This window comes from Eulemur rufifrons, chromosome 7 (assembly GCF_041146395.1).
Source record: "Eulemur rufifrons isolate Redbay chromosome 7, OSU_ERuf_1, whole genome shotgun sequence".
Taxonomy (NCBI): Eukaryota; Metazoa; Chordata; class Mammalia; order Primates; family Lemuridae; genus Eulemur; species Eulemur rufifrons.
Window position 1 is genome coordinate 142044008 of NC_090989.1, and position 14068 is coordinate 142058075.

Genomic DNA, 14068 nt, shown 5'->3' on the forward strand with positions numbered 1-14068 from the left:
ATAGAAAAGTAATATAATAAAAACATAGGCAGAATGTGTAAAGTAGGTTCCAGATGTATAGAGAAAACTATTCTGGCTAGGTAGAACAGTGAGTAGGAAAAACAATTTCAAATGACAGGACATATATTTAGGAGAAGGCTTTTTATTATTATTTTGTTAATAGTCAGAAACTACTGATGAAGTTAGGAAGCAATGAGATCAAAACTTAGTGAAAGAAAACTATGTTGTGAATGAGTCAGGTAACTATGCAATTTTCCAGAAAATAATTTTGGGTCATTGCATGAGCATGGAGAGGTGAGATTTAGGATGTGGGGTTTGGTAACAGAAAAATTAGAAAGCTGGAAGTTTTCTAAATTGGTCTCAGTAAGTGATGAGGTGGTTGAACACGACAGAGAATTTAGAGAAACACACTTTTATTATTAAGAACACAGTCTCTGTAGTAAACTATATCTAGACATCTACTAACTCTGAGCCCCAGTTGTTTTATCTAAAAATGAATATATTAGTGCCTAATTTTTAGAGTTGTAATGAGGATTAAATGAGATGATAGCTACACATTTTTTAGGATTATGGTCTAATTAGATGAGGTGATACATGCAAATCTTGTGCTGGCACCTAGAGAGCACTAAATTAAAATAGGATATAATCATCTTTATTTCAACAACTTCTACAGCTAATTAGAGGCAAAGCCTGACTAGAACGGGCTCTCTTGACATGAGATCACAGCTGTTTTTCCTACATATGATTTCCTGCCTCCAGAAGAGGATAGATTAACTGTCCTTTTCTTTTCTCAAAATAGGGATAAATTTTCTTAAAATAAATTATCCAATTAAATTATGAGTTGTTTCATAGTCTGGAAGTTATTTTTCTTACTGAAAATCTAAGGATACTAGCTAAGAAAAATTATGGAAAATTGTTCTTCAGATAACTCAATAATATTAATAATTAAGCTCACTTTTAAACATGCCATTTGCTGCATTAACTGTTGCTCTTAGTGTTAGTTCTTCTAGTTACCTACATATCTCCTTTTCATAGTATTGGCTTTCTGAGTTTAATAATTAGCAGCTGTTTGCTCATATATGCATTTCCAAATTCCTGATCCATTTTTTAGATGTTAGTTTTGATTACAATGGCTTGTCCTTGGAGATTTTAGGTGCAGTATGGAAGTGGGGATAGAAGGCTTCATGGGACTCTGCTCTGCCTCTCCAATTTTGAGACAAACACTCCCTCCTTTACTCGGAGCTCATAGACCCCTAGAGCTTACAAGTGAACTCAAGTTAGAAGGTCGGAATGTCTCGTAAGCCCATCATTTCTGGAATACTGCACCATAGGAAACCAGCCAGAAGGCTACAGAGGTCCCCCTCTTTGTTTCTTGAATTCACTTACATACTGAGCTTGCAGATTCTCTCTTGGAACCAGTTATGTTTCTCTGTGCAGCATTCTCCTGTGCATGGTTTCAGGAGATTTTTTTTCAGTTCTATTTCTCCAAAGGTATAACCCAATATGTTTTTGTTCTTTAGAAATTTCTCAGAATGGCAGGTCCACTATTGTCCTCCTTTTCTGTTGACCAGCTTTATAACAGATTTAAACTTTTTCTGAAATATCTTTTTTGTTGATTCTCATAAATTTATGTGGGAAGTAAGTAGACACGTGTTCTCAGTTGGCTTTCTTTATCCAATTTGTACTTTATTCTCTAAAGAAATTCTCATGTCAAATTAAAATGCAATTATTTTCTTATCTTGATAATACCCTGTAATTTCTCTAATGCGGTTTCAGAGGAATGATTAAAGCAAATGGGTATTGCATCTCCTGAAACAGCTGTAAACCAAAGGGAACAGAGATGCATATGTCAAGGATTTAACACTGATACATTTTATGCCATTGTGAACTCCACCAGGAAGCATCATCCTTCCTACATGAGTTTCTTGGGACCAGCCATTTCAATTAAGTTGTTTATATTACCAAGCCATTTGTACAAGCTCAGGCTTAGCTGCCCTGCATGATGGCATAATGGACAGGTTAAATGATGGAGATAAATCTTTCTGTCTAGCTGAAGTCCTTGTATGTGTGTATTCATACATAAACATACCTTCAAAACTAGACATGCTACACATACATTCCTTTGAAACTTAACTCCAGTATCACTTTCTATAGGAAGCTATTTCTCTTGCCTCCAGAATCAGACATGTGCCCTTCTATTTTGCTCCCAAGCACTTTATTCTCCCAACTTATACAGTTCACATCACCTTGGACTATAATTTTTTTTTTCTGTTTAATCTTTCCTATCTAGTCACCTTCCACTGAATCTGAACTTCTGGAGGACAAGAATGCTGGATGTTCTATTCATCTTTATGTCTCAAAGATGGCTTGCAATGATCTGTTACATAGTGAGTATCACGGGCTCAATAAATATATTTTTAAGATTAATGTATATGCACATACATACACAGATATAGACACATTGGTATTCACATGTAAGGTCAAATATATAGAAAATAAATGCAATTGTTACAGTAAATATTTCTATCTTGCTTAAGTTACTTGATCATATGTATACTCAAAAGCTATTCATTTCTAGATATTATCTTTAAAGGTGCTCCTCGACTTATGATGGGGTTACATACCAACAAAACCATCATAAGTTGAAAATATCTCAAGTCAAAGTGTCAACGTGTGTTTTTGACTTAACAATATGCTCAATTTACAATGGCTTTATCCCCACAGAACCCCATTGTAAGTCAAGGAATGTACAGAATGCATATCATTTCACACCATCATAAAGTTGAAAAATTGTATGTCAAACCATTGTAAGTTGGGGAGTATCTATACATATTTACAGAAATGTATCTCCTGGATCTTCACATGAACACACACAGACTTAAACTTCACAGAGTGATTTGTCTTAATAATTTTATTAATTTATAATACAAAACATATGATTTCTCTACATAAACATACAACCTTATATCAACTTTTACATATATTTACACATATGCATGTATGTGTACACACATAGTGTATTTACAAATATATATATTGAGTACATGTATATGTATGCACATAGTGTATTCGCAAATATATATATATATATATATATATATAGTAAGTGTGTTGGTGCCATTTTTCCAACAGTGTGTGCTCACTTCATGTCCCTGTGTCACATTTTGATAGCTCTTATAATATCTCTAACTTTTTCATTATTATTATATCTGTAATAGTGCTCTGTAATCAGTGATCTTTGATGTTGGTATGGTTTTGGGGCACCACAAATTATGGTCATATAAGAGGGTAAACTTAATTAATAAATGTTGTGTGTACTCTGACTGTTCCCCTGATCAGCCGTTTGCCTGTCTCTCTCCCTCTCCTTGGGCCTCCTTATACACTGAGACACAACAATATTGAAATCACGCCAGTTAATAACCCTACAATGGCCTCTAAGTGCTCAAGAGAAAGGACAAGTAGTACATCTTTCACTGTAAAAAGGTAGAAATAATTAAACTTAGTGAAGAAGACATGTCAAAAGCTGAGAAAGGCTGAAAGCTAGCCACTTGCACCAGAGAGTTAGCCAAGTTGTGAATCAAATGAAAAGTTCTTAAAGGAAATTTTTAAGAGTTGATCTCATTGAGGTAGAGAGTAGAATGACAATTTTCAGAGGCTAGAAAGGGTATGGGGTAGGAGGGATGAAGAGAAGTTGGTTAATGGGTACACACAGGCAATTATATAGTTCTAGTGTTTGGTAGCACAGTAGGATGACTACAGTTAGCAACAATATATTGTATGTTTCAAAATAGCTAGAACATAAACTTTAAAATATTCCCAACACAAAGATGCTGTGTACACTGTTGAAATGACAACAAAGGATCTAGAATATTATATAAACTTAGTTGATAAATCAGCAGTAGGTTTTGAGATTAACTAGGTTCTATTTTGGATAAAATGCTATCAAACAGCATCTCATGCTACATGATAGAAATCTTTCATGATAAGAAGAGGAGATGGATCTGGCAAACTTCACTGTTGTCTTTTTTTAAAGAAATTGCCAAAACTACCCCAAACTTTTCCGCAACCCTGATCGATCAGTAGCCGTCAACACTGAGGCAGGACCCTCCACCAGCGAACAGACTGCACCTCACTGAAGGCTCAGGTGATCGTTAGTATTTTTTAGCAATGAAGTTTTTTTTGTAATTAAAATATGTACATTTTTAGACATAATGCTATTTCACATTAATAAACTATAGTACAGCATAAACATAACTTTTATTTGCACTGAAAAACCACTTGTTCATGTGACTTACTTTATTACGACATTTACTTCATTGTAGCATTCTGGAACTGAACTCACAGTATCTCTACAGTATGCCTGTACGTGTATTTACACATATTGTACGTGGTTTTATCTACAGTTTATCAGTTTTTGTTTTGCTTTTAGCATAGGAGCTGAGTGTTTTATTAAAATTAGTCCAAAAATGCTCTTATGGTGTCTCCAAAACTTCAAAAAATCTTATATTGACACAAGAGTTAGGAAGCAAATAAGAACCAAAAGAATGAGGCAGGAGTGTTGCTACTCTCTTGAGAATCAAAAATAGGAAAAGTTGCCTATACACATTTGAAATTTGAGAATAGTTTAGACAAATAATTGTAGAATGATTTGCATTGCATTTAAACAATTATACCTATGACATTCTCTGAATTTGACTCGATCATACCTCAGAAAGCCTCAGTGACTCTGAAAATTGGTGACAGTGAATTCTTTTCAGACTTTAACTCCATCTTTTTAAGAGCTGGACATCTAGTGTTAGGTTTGCTGTCTTGATATGAAATATAAACGGGTCTTTTATTTGTAGATAAATATCCACTAATTCTCCCAAAGATTTCTAAAAGTTTTTACACATACTATGATTGTCTAGTCCAAAACAAAATGAACTTGAAAGTTAAGTTACATTTTCCATTAACAATGAGGTGCCTGGGACCTACTAAAGAGCTGGATGGTAATGCATGTTACAACTATATCCTTACGTGAGGAGAGCTATAGAAATAACAGCTTGTAATAAAAAAAAACAAACAGAACCTCTAAAGCAAAGTGATCCCCTTAACAATGCTTCAATTTCACATACCTCCCTCTTACAGATCTTAGAGCAAAAGGTATGTGTAAGGAAGGGTTTTGAGAGCAAGTACTTATTATGTTTTGGACACTATGTATTTCTTTGTTCTTGGTTTTAGTTCTTAGCCCCTAGGACACTCTAATCTGTTAGTCAATGCCAATGATCCCTTTAAGTCAAAACATTCTGACTGTGCCTGTTCTTATTGTTCATCTTGTTATATCTAGTGGCTAGAAGCTACATGTGACCTCTGCTATTCCTGGCATCATCTCATTGAAATGAGATAGTTGACTTCCATGGCGGTATCTCCTGACATCATGCCCAGAAGCTAGCCACTACAGTGATTTCCAAGTTTGCAGATGTTCCCTTCAATAAGGCTTTTTGATATCTTTGTTACTGAAGGATCCTCAGAATTCTCCCATGGCATATGGTGGCGGGGTTGGTATGTAGGTATCACATGACAAATCCCTTCCAAAATTCCTATAATCCTAAACTTTGGTATTCCTTCCTTTATATTTTGTCATGGAAGTTGTGGCATCTCATCTTTCTTTAATGTAGGAAACCAGTGAGTCTGTGCTTTAGTCAACTAATTAAGCAAACTGTTAGAGCAACTTCTAACTGCTTAACTAACCATTTTAATTCAAGAATGTCCGGTATGTGAATTCATTTGTATATATTCATCCCAATACAACATCATATCCTTAGAATATATTTTCATGCTTATATGCCAAATTTTGAAAATATAAATTAACATAATTTTACAAATCTTTTGCTATCCAAGACATCTCTTTCTATGACAGACTTTGTACTTTTCTCTTTGGAGTATTCTAGAATCTTCCTCTAATTAGACTTGGAAGACAATGATGGGCATCAGAGGTCCGCCATGAGGAGAATAGACATCTCTTTATAAAGTATTTTTCACATGTAAGATTATCATAGGGTCTTCAAATGAGAAAGGCTATTTTACTCAGCCATGGTAGGGGGCAGTCGGAGGGATTTACAGATTCCAAATCTTCTCAATCAATGACATAATATTCAAATATAAGATTTGTGAAAGTGATTTCAATATGTATATTTAAATTTTAAACATTCAGCATTGAACTTGTGGTCTGGTTTTCAGCTATGTCCACACTGTATAACAATAATAATAAATTTTGAGGTTTCTATGGAAGTGCTATAGTTTTCTGACCATGCCTTGAGCTTATTCTTGTCATTATCTTTTGATAAGTTCTTTGGTTAATCAGAGGCAGCAGATTATCACAAAATCCTTGTGTTCAGCATATTATAATAGTTGAGAATAAGAAACACTTGGTACCCCAGGGTCCTGTCTCAGTATGGACTTTATACTCAGTATGGACTCAGTATGGACTCAAGCATACGCAGGTGATAATTTAATTGTTTTGCTCCTGCATATTGTGAACTAAACCAATAGTCTATTTTCCACTGGAAATTGGGTCATAGTTTAATTTATTCTCAATCATTTAAGCATCTAATCAAGAATCCTACCTTTGAAACTCTGCTTACTAGTATTAAGTTCTGTTTCAATCAGGGTCATGATTAATGCTATAGAAACAACTTCAGGTATTTCAAACAGAAGAAATTTAATATGTGGAATCCATCACATAATTCTTGGATAAACTAGAAGAGAAAATGTTTAAAAAAAGGAGCTGAATAAAAAACAAACAAACAAACAAACAAAAAATTTAAGAAAGGATGATACCCAGATATCAAAATTTGTCAATACTCTCATCCTCATTCTTGTTCACAAAAATGTCTTTCCCGTATTTGCTGTGGTCATCAGAAGTTAACTGAGGCTCTGTTTCCTTTAGAATTAACAACTTTCCTTGCTAAAAGCCAAATGCAGAATGTTCCTGTTTATTTTAACAGCATTTCCAATTTAAGAATGAATACCATTTTTAGTTCTTCATTGCACCCTCAAATTTGGTTAGTTGTATCAAAACATTTCTCTCATCAACTTTCTTATAGTCTGCAGTTGCCTATAGTATTAATACCTACAAGTCTCTTGAGGGATGGGGTTGTTTTGGATTAATGATCTTTAAACTTGTTTTTTATCTGTTTCTTTTTCTGGGAGAATATAGAAAATTCTTTATTGGGCTGACTTGTTTATATACTATTTTTGGTATGTCAGCCCTGAGATGGGGGGAAATGGTTTTCTTAGGTGGGCATAATGTTGATTACTTCCTTTAACTTTATAGTAAATTGAGAAAAGATTCATGATTCTGTGAACACCAGTTTTATATCTTACAAAGCAATTGTGCTGCAGGTTTTCCCTACCCCTAAACCTAGACCAGAATAATGCACTCTCCATTTTAAGCTTTGACCTTATAAATGAGGAGCTAGAGTATTTACGTGATTCTGCTGGGTAACTCTCCTATTTATTGCTCAGGTATCATATTTGTTTTCGTTTTCATTTTTGTTTTAGTTTTCGTTTTCGTTTTCATTTTTCCTCAGTACTTGGTAAGTTCCAGCAAAGACTGATCCTTTCCTTAATCTTCTTTCTTCTATTATAGTTTGCAAAGGTCACTAAAGAATTAGACTATGAATAATAATGATGATGATAAAATAAAATAATAACTAGCAGTGAATCATTATTATATTGGAGACTTTGCTCTTAACATGTATTACCATATTAATTTTTACAACAACTATTTGACAGTGATATTATGGTCTCTATTTAAAAAATGAGGAATCTGAGGCATAGAAAAGTTAAGAATATTTTGCTGATTCTAGGTTTCACATCTAATAAGTCATGCTACTTCACATAATGTCATGCATTTTTTTTCCAGTATAAACACTCTCACCTACACACCCACACCCCACCCACCCACACACACACACACACACACACACATTTCATTTGGGATTAGGAAAAGAAAATAGTTACTTGCAAGGCTTTGATGACTATTTTAAAATGGAAGTCTACAGATTCATTAATAAAGGTACTTAATAGGAGAATATACTATAATAGATGTATATATTTTAGAAGGCAAGATAGCCTTTTGAAGATTAATTTAAATGCACATATGCATAAAACTTATGCTTATTAAAATGACTCAGCTATTTCTCATTAGAGGTATAGAGGAATCCTGGTTTATATAAAATTTATCTCTAGTCAATGACATTACAATGGTTACTTAGAATTAATAAACAATATTTCAAAGATATTCCTCATTTACTCACATTATTGACATATATGCATATATATTTAGATGAATTTTACATTTAAAGTGATATATAAATAAATATGTGTGTTAATAATGGTAACTTTCCCTGAGATAAATATCAAACATTACCATAATCATTTGCTATGTTGAAAATTTATAATTGTATATAACAGTTTTCTCACTGTAAATATAACTATCCTTCACTGTAAATTAAACCATCCTAAGTTGCATTTTTCTTCTGGGGGAAAATTAGTATATATCATGCCTTCTGGGGGAAAATTCTCATTTATTGATAACTAAATAACCTTTAATATTTTGGCATTTCCATCTAGCTAGTTATACCTTATGATCTAATTAGCATTTGGTATTTGATATCTCCAGTGACTAACAAGACCATCTAAATTAAAGCATTTTGAATCCTAATGTCCTGTTAGAGAATTCTATTAAAATGGAACAGAAACAGTGGTTTCCTCCATTCCTTACAGTTTATCTTTAGGTTTGTTGATTAATGTTTAATTCTCCAGTGAAAACTTAATGATCTTGGAATGTCACATATTACGAACTCCCAGGTTGCTCCTTGCTGTGTCTCATCTCTCTACTGAATTAAGGACTTTAAGAATCTGAAAATTTCAGCCTCTATAGTTGGGAAATCGTTTAAAAACTTAAATACAATATCCAACTACCAATCTTTTTTTATATATTCTAAAAACTACCATTATATAGAAAGCAATAAAAAGTTCCTAATTATTGTGGCATTTTAAAATTGCAACTCTTTGGATTTAATTATATATGGTATTTTTTTTTAGCAAATATTTCATAATGCATTCACACATTCATGTACATGCACACTTCTTATGAAATACTGAAAAAAGTTTAATTGTTTATATTTTACCTTAAATATACCTTCAGAATTTTTTGTAGGTAAAAATACATGGATTTTAGAAGAACTGATACAAAATCCTGTTGCAGTGGAGTGTGCCAAGGAAGAGAAAGCAATAGTACTTTAAGTTATGTAATAGGTATCTACATTCTCAGTTATACTGCATCTGTTATACACACATATGCACAAAAAAAATATTTGGCCACCAAAAGACAGCAAGCAGTTATCATAAGCAGACTTAAAAAATCATCAGGTCTGTTAAAATTCACATTATCCCATAAACTTGCACTAGCATCATCTACTTACATCTATCCAAAAGCTTCTTCTTTTGAAACATCCCCAACTTTCTAAAATTAGTATCTTAAAAAAAACACAAATATTAAATAAATATGGTAAATAGAACAATAAGTGTTGGTTCTGAGAAGGAAAGAGAAATAGGAAGCACATAGATTTTTTTTAAAAAGTACCTGCCCTCAAGAAGTTTAATATCTATTGGGACAGGAAACAGGGAGAAAGGTAAATAGACACTGAAAACTTCAGTGGGGCAGACTTTCCCAACATAAACATTACAAAGTGATGGTTTCACTGTAGGTACTTCAGCTGTACCTGGAAGCATCGCCACTGTAGCATAGAAAATGTGCACTTAGAAAATTCTGAAGACACATTTAAGGAATACTAGGTTTGAAAGTTATCTTTCTCCCCTCAAAATCAAGCAGGCCATTCCACAAGGTCAAGTAAAGAGTGCCTTGGGAATTCACAAGTGATCAAATCAGATGTTTACATAATTAGGTAAACGTAACCATCATTTTCTGCAGGAATATATGTAGGGACAAATGTGATCAGAAATATCAGATACCGGAGAAATTCATTGTGAGGATTCTTCTCTTTCTTTGAGCAATTCTATCCTGAGAGTTCTTTAGACGTTAGAACAACAGCTATGACTGAAACAGACTTTTTTGTACATTTTGTACCAGCATTGGTCAGCATGCAACAAGGATCAGCAGTACATACAGAAGATTCAGAGGATGTTACTGAATAAAGGCAAAAGAAAAAGAAAAAAAGATCAGGCTGGAACTTATCCTTTAGAAACCATTGGCTAGGGGCTTCTCAATATCCCAGGAAAAATGGATTAATAATTAATTTTAGAACCATTCTGCAGTCATAACAGTTGTATTTATAATCATATATTTGTTTATATTTAAATTAGCTATTCAATCATATCAATATAAAATGTATTGTATGCGTGATATTAGTTATTTATACCCTAATTTAATTCAGTTCTCAAATAATCCTTCTTGTTTTAGTGAAATAAAAAGGCTAAATCACACACACATGCAAAAACATGGGCTCTGAATTATATTATAAAATACCTGGATTCAAACTGGATGTCCATCACTTACTAGGTATGTTATTTAGGGTAAGTTTCTTTGCCTTTTTGTGACTCAGTTTCCTCAGCCATAAAGAAGAGATGATACTATCAGCATTTTATGTAGTTTCAATGAGTAAATGTGATAATCCATATGATATGTTAATACTTACCAAATGCCTTCTATGAGTAAGCATTGCTAGCTATGATTGTTATGGTTATGATTTATTTTCTTATTTCCAAATTTATTGCAGATTGGAATGGCACATGAGCCACATGGTCCCATTAGCGTTAATAGTTAAGAGACTCAGCTATCCTTAGTGAAAAAGGAGCAGGTAACTTTCATTCCAGAAGTTCTGTCTGGCTAATATTATCTGTGAAAAAGTCATAAAAACAACAAAAATATTCCCAAGAAGACATATATAAAGGCAAGTGGAAAAAACAAATAAGGTATTGGGAAAACCAGGGGAAAAAGTTATAAATTGTTGGGGAAAAAGAAGTTATGGAAAATATAGCATTTGAACAGGGCTTTTTTAAGAAGTCAAAATAGATGCAAGGACATGGGGCAGAGCAACCAGACAAGAAACAACAAAGGTCACACAAATTGAAAATGTCACAGATGCAGCCCTCATATGGTTTTGCTGGAATGAATGAAGGAAACTTGTAGCATGTGTTCTTAGAATGAGAAGTCTAAAGCATTTAATGGGGACTTATGAATCTGGGCTTGTGCTTTATTGTGTTGTGCAACTGTATCTGTTTTCTCATATAATCACAGAACTGTTAATTGCAGAGTTGTCCAGGGAAAGACGACATTCTCTTACTTTCATTGGAGTTAGTGGTGGTCATGGGCTAAGTTACAAACAACAAGATATAATGTGGATATTTTCTTGTACCCATCAAAGAAAAGAATGTGTTCTCCCTCCTCCTCTTTTCCTTCTTCCTGCTGGCTTAAATGCTAGTGTAGCCATGCTGTACCATGAAACAGAAGCAATATATTTAGGAAAATAGAGCAATCTTGAGTTCCTAAAGATTACAAAGACATTGTATCAGCCCTTAGCCACCAACTTGGATTTTTAAATGTAAATGAAATAAACTTCTATTCTGAATAAAGTATTATTATTTCATAAGCCCCTATTACAACAGAAAACAAACTGCATTTTGCTTAACACATTTGGGGAACTCTAAAGAAGTGCTCATAATCATGACAATTTAACTTAGAATACAACAAATATTAACAATGGTTCCAATGTAGTTGACATTCAAAATTTTAGTTCAAAAGATTATAATTTATTCACAAAATATTTTGTCATAAAAATTTTAAATTGTGTGTGATAAACTTTGTAAATGTTCACCATTATCTAGACCCCTCTTTTTCTGGGCTTGCGACAGCGTTGCATTCTCTTCCTTCCTGGAAGTTAGGCTTGGCCATATGACTTACACTGGCTAATGAAAAAAGAGTCACAGGTGTTACTGTTGGGATGTGGCATTTAAAGGTTGATATGCAAATCTCCTGCTCTCATTTGTGGCCTTCATTCCAAACAATGGAGCCTCTGTCAGCCTGGTCCTGGGCAATGTATGAGCCTGCTGTCACACCTAGCCCAGGCAAGCAGCAATTAACGTATAAAGGAATGAGGGGAAAATAAATCTTCTTTGTTTAAGCCACTTTGAATTGGGAGTTGTCAGTAACCCCAACCTAACCTATAGCTTCCCAATTTACACATGGGAAATTCAAATTATGCCGCCTGTGAACTAGAAAGGACATGGCTCTTGCTGACGGTATTTTTTTTTCTCCCCTTTTACACTAGTTTCTTTTCCTCATCTTTTAGATGAAAGAAATGAGGGTAAGATTTCAAACTTTTTGGCTACAGTTAGAAGACAAATAGTGAAGTCAAAACTTGTTTTATTATTTCCTTCCTTTCTTTCTTTCTTTCTTTCTTTCTTTCTTTCTTTCTTTCTTTCTTTCTTTCTTTCGAGAAAGGGTCTTGCTGTGTTTCCAGGGCTAGAGTACAATGGTGTCATCACAGCTCACTGCAACCTCAAACTCCTCGGCTGGAGCCATCCTCCTGTCTCAGCCTCCCAAGTAGCTGGGGCTACAGGCGTGCACCACCATGCCCACCTAATTTTTCTGTTTTTTGTAGAGATGGGGTCTTACTCTTACTCAGGTGGCTCTTGAACTCCTGGCCTTAAGGGATCCTCCTGCCTCAGCCTCCCAAAGTGCTAGTATTACAGGCATGAGCCACCCCACCCAGCCCAGAACTTGTTTTCTGAATCAAAACCCAGTGCACAGCTAACAGAATTTATTCTTGGTTTTTATCACAGCAATGTTTTTATCCCTACTGCATCAGACTTATATGAATGCAAAGCAGAAAAAGGTACAAAAATAAGGTACTTTATCCTAAAGCAAGGAATTCTAAAATTTCTTTAAGAAAACATTTATTGCATATTATTTTATTCTACTTGGAAATTTAATCCTTCCATAAATTAAGCTTTTTTATTTATTTTGCTTATGAAGTAGTGATATGAGGTTATTCAGAGTTAATTCAGTCAAGTTATCAAAATACTTTTCCTTCCCATCTTCTGCATGGAACTACTGATTCAAATTAAGAATGGCTGAATCTAAAAAAAATGCAAAATCATGATTGAAACAATAGGTTTTTTTTTTTTGGTATCTTCTTACTTTGTTGGGCCAAAAATAATGTAAACTACCACACAAAATGATGGTGTAAATACACAGGTGTTATTTTTACAGTATAGCCCAGTGCTGCTTTTAAGGTGGTTTCTATGGTAACATGATCATTTATAGCCTATAATCCCATTAGGAGAAACTAGTGATAAAGTAAGCTCATTATAACAAGCCTTATATTGCTTCACTTCCGGTTGTGTTTGTTTTATGGCAAATTATATTAGTAGAGCTATGAAATAAAGAATACAAAAGAATGTCATACTTAGTCATAAAATATTTTTGGACAGAGGAAATGGGGATATTTAAAATTATAGCAGATGATTTTTTTAAGTGTTAGCAAAACTTTGCAAACAAATGCAAATTATTCAGTTTTGTAAAATTAAATACTAAAGTAGTCCTTTTTTCCTTTTTTACAACATGCTCTGAATATATAAGCCAATAGGTTATTTGTATGCAATACAACTGGGATCCAGACAGGATCCATGACTAGCCAAAGAAGCTAATGTATTGACTGGCCAAAATTTTAAAAAGGACATACTTTTCCCCTAAAATGTATTTTCTCCCTTCATTTCGTTGGATGATTGTTTCATTGCTCAGAATTATTCTAAAATTTTTAGGTTTTTCATTTTAGCAATGTTGTTTCCACCAAATAAAATCAGACTCCTCCTCATATCTTGAGCTGAGCATATACATTCATATGTAAGAAGATATAAGAAATCAACCACCCAACTGGGAAGATCTGTGCTGATGGAGTTGAATGAATTACAGACTATAGCCGACTTCAGGAAGATGGGGTAGAAGTATTTTTTCTATTCCTCCCACTTAGTACAAATAAAAATCCTGAACACTCTATAT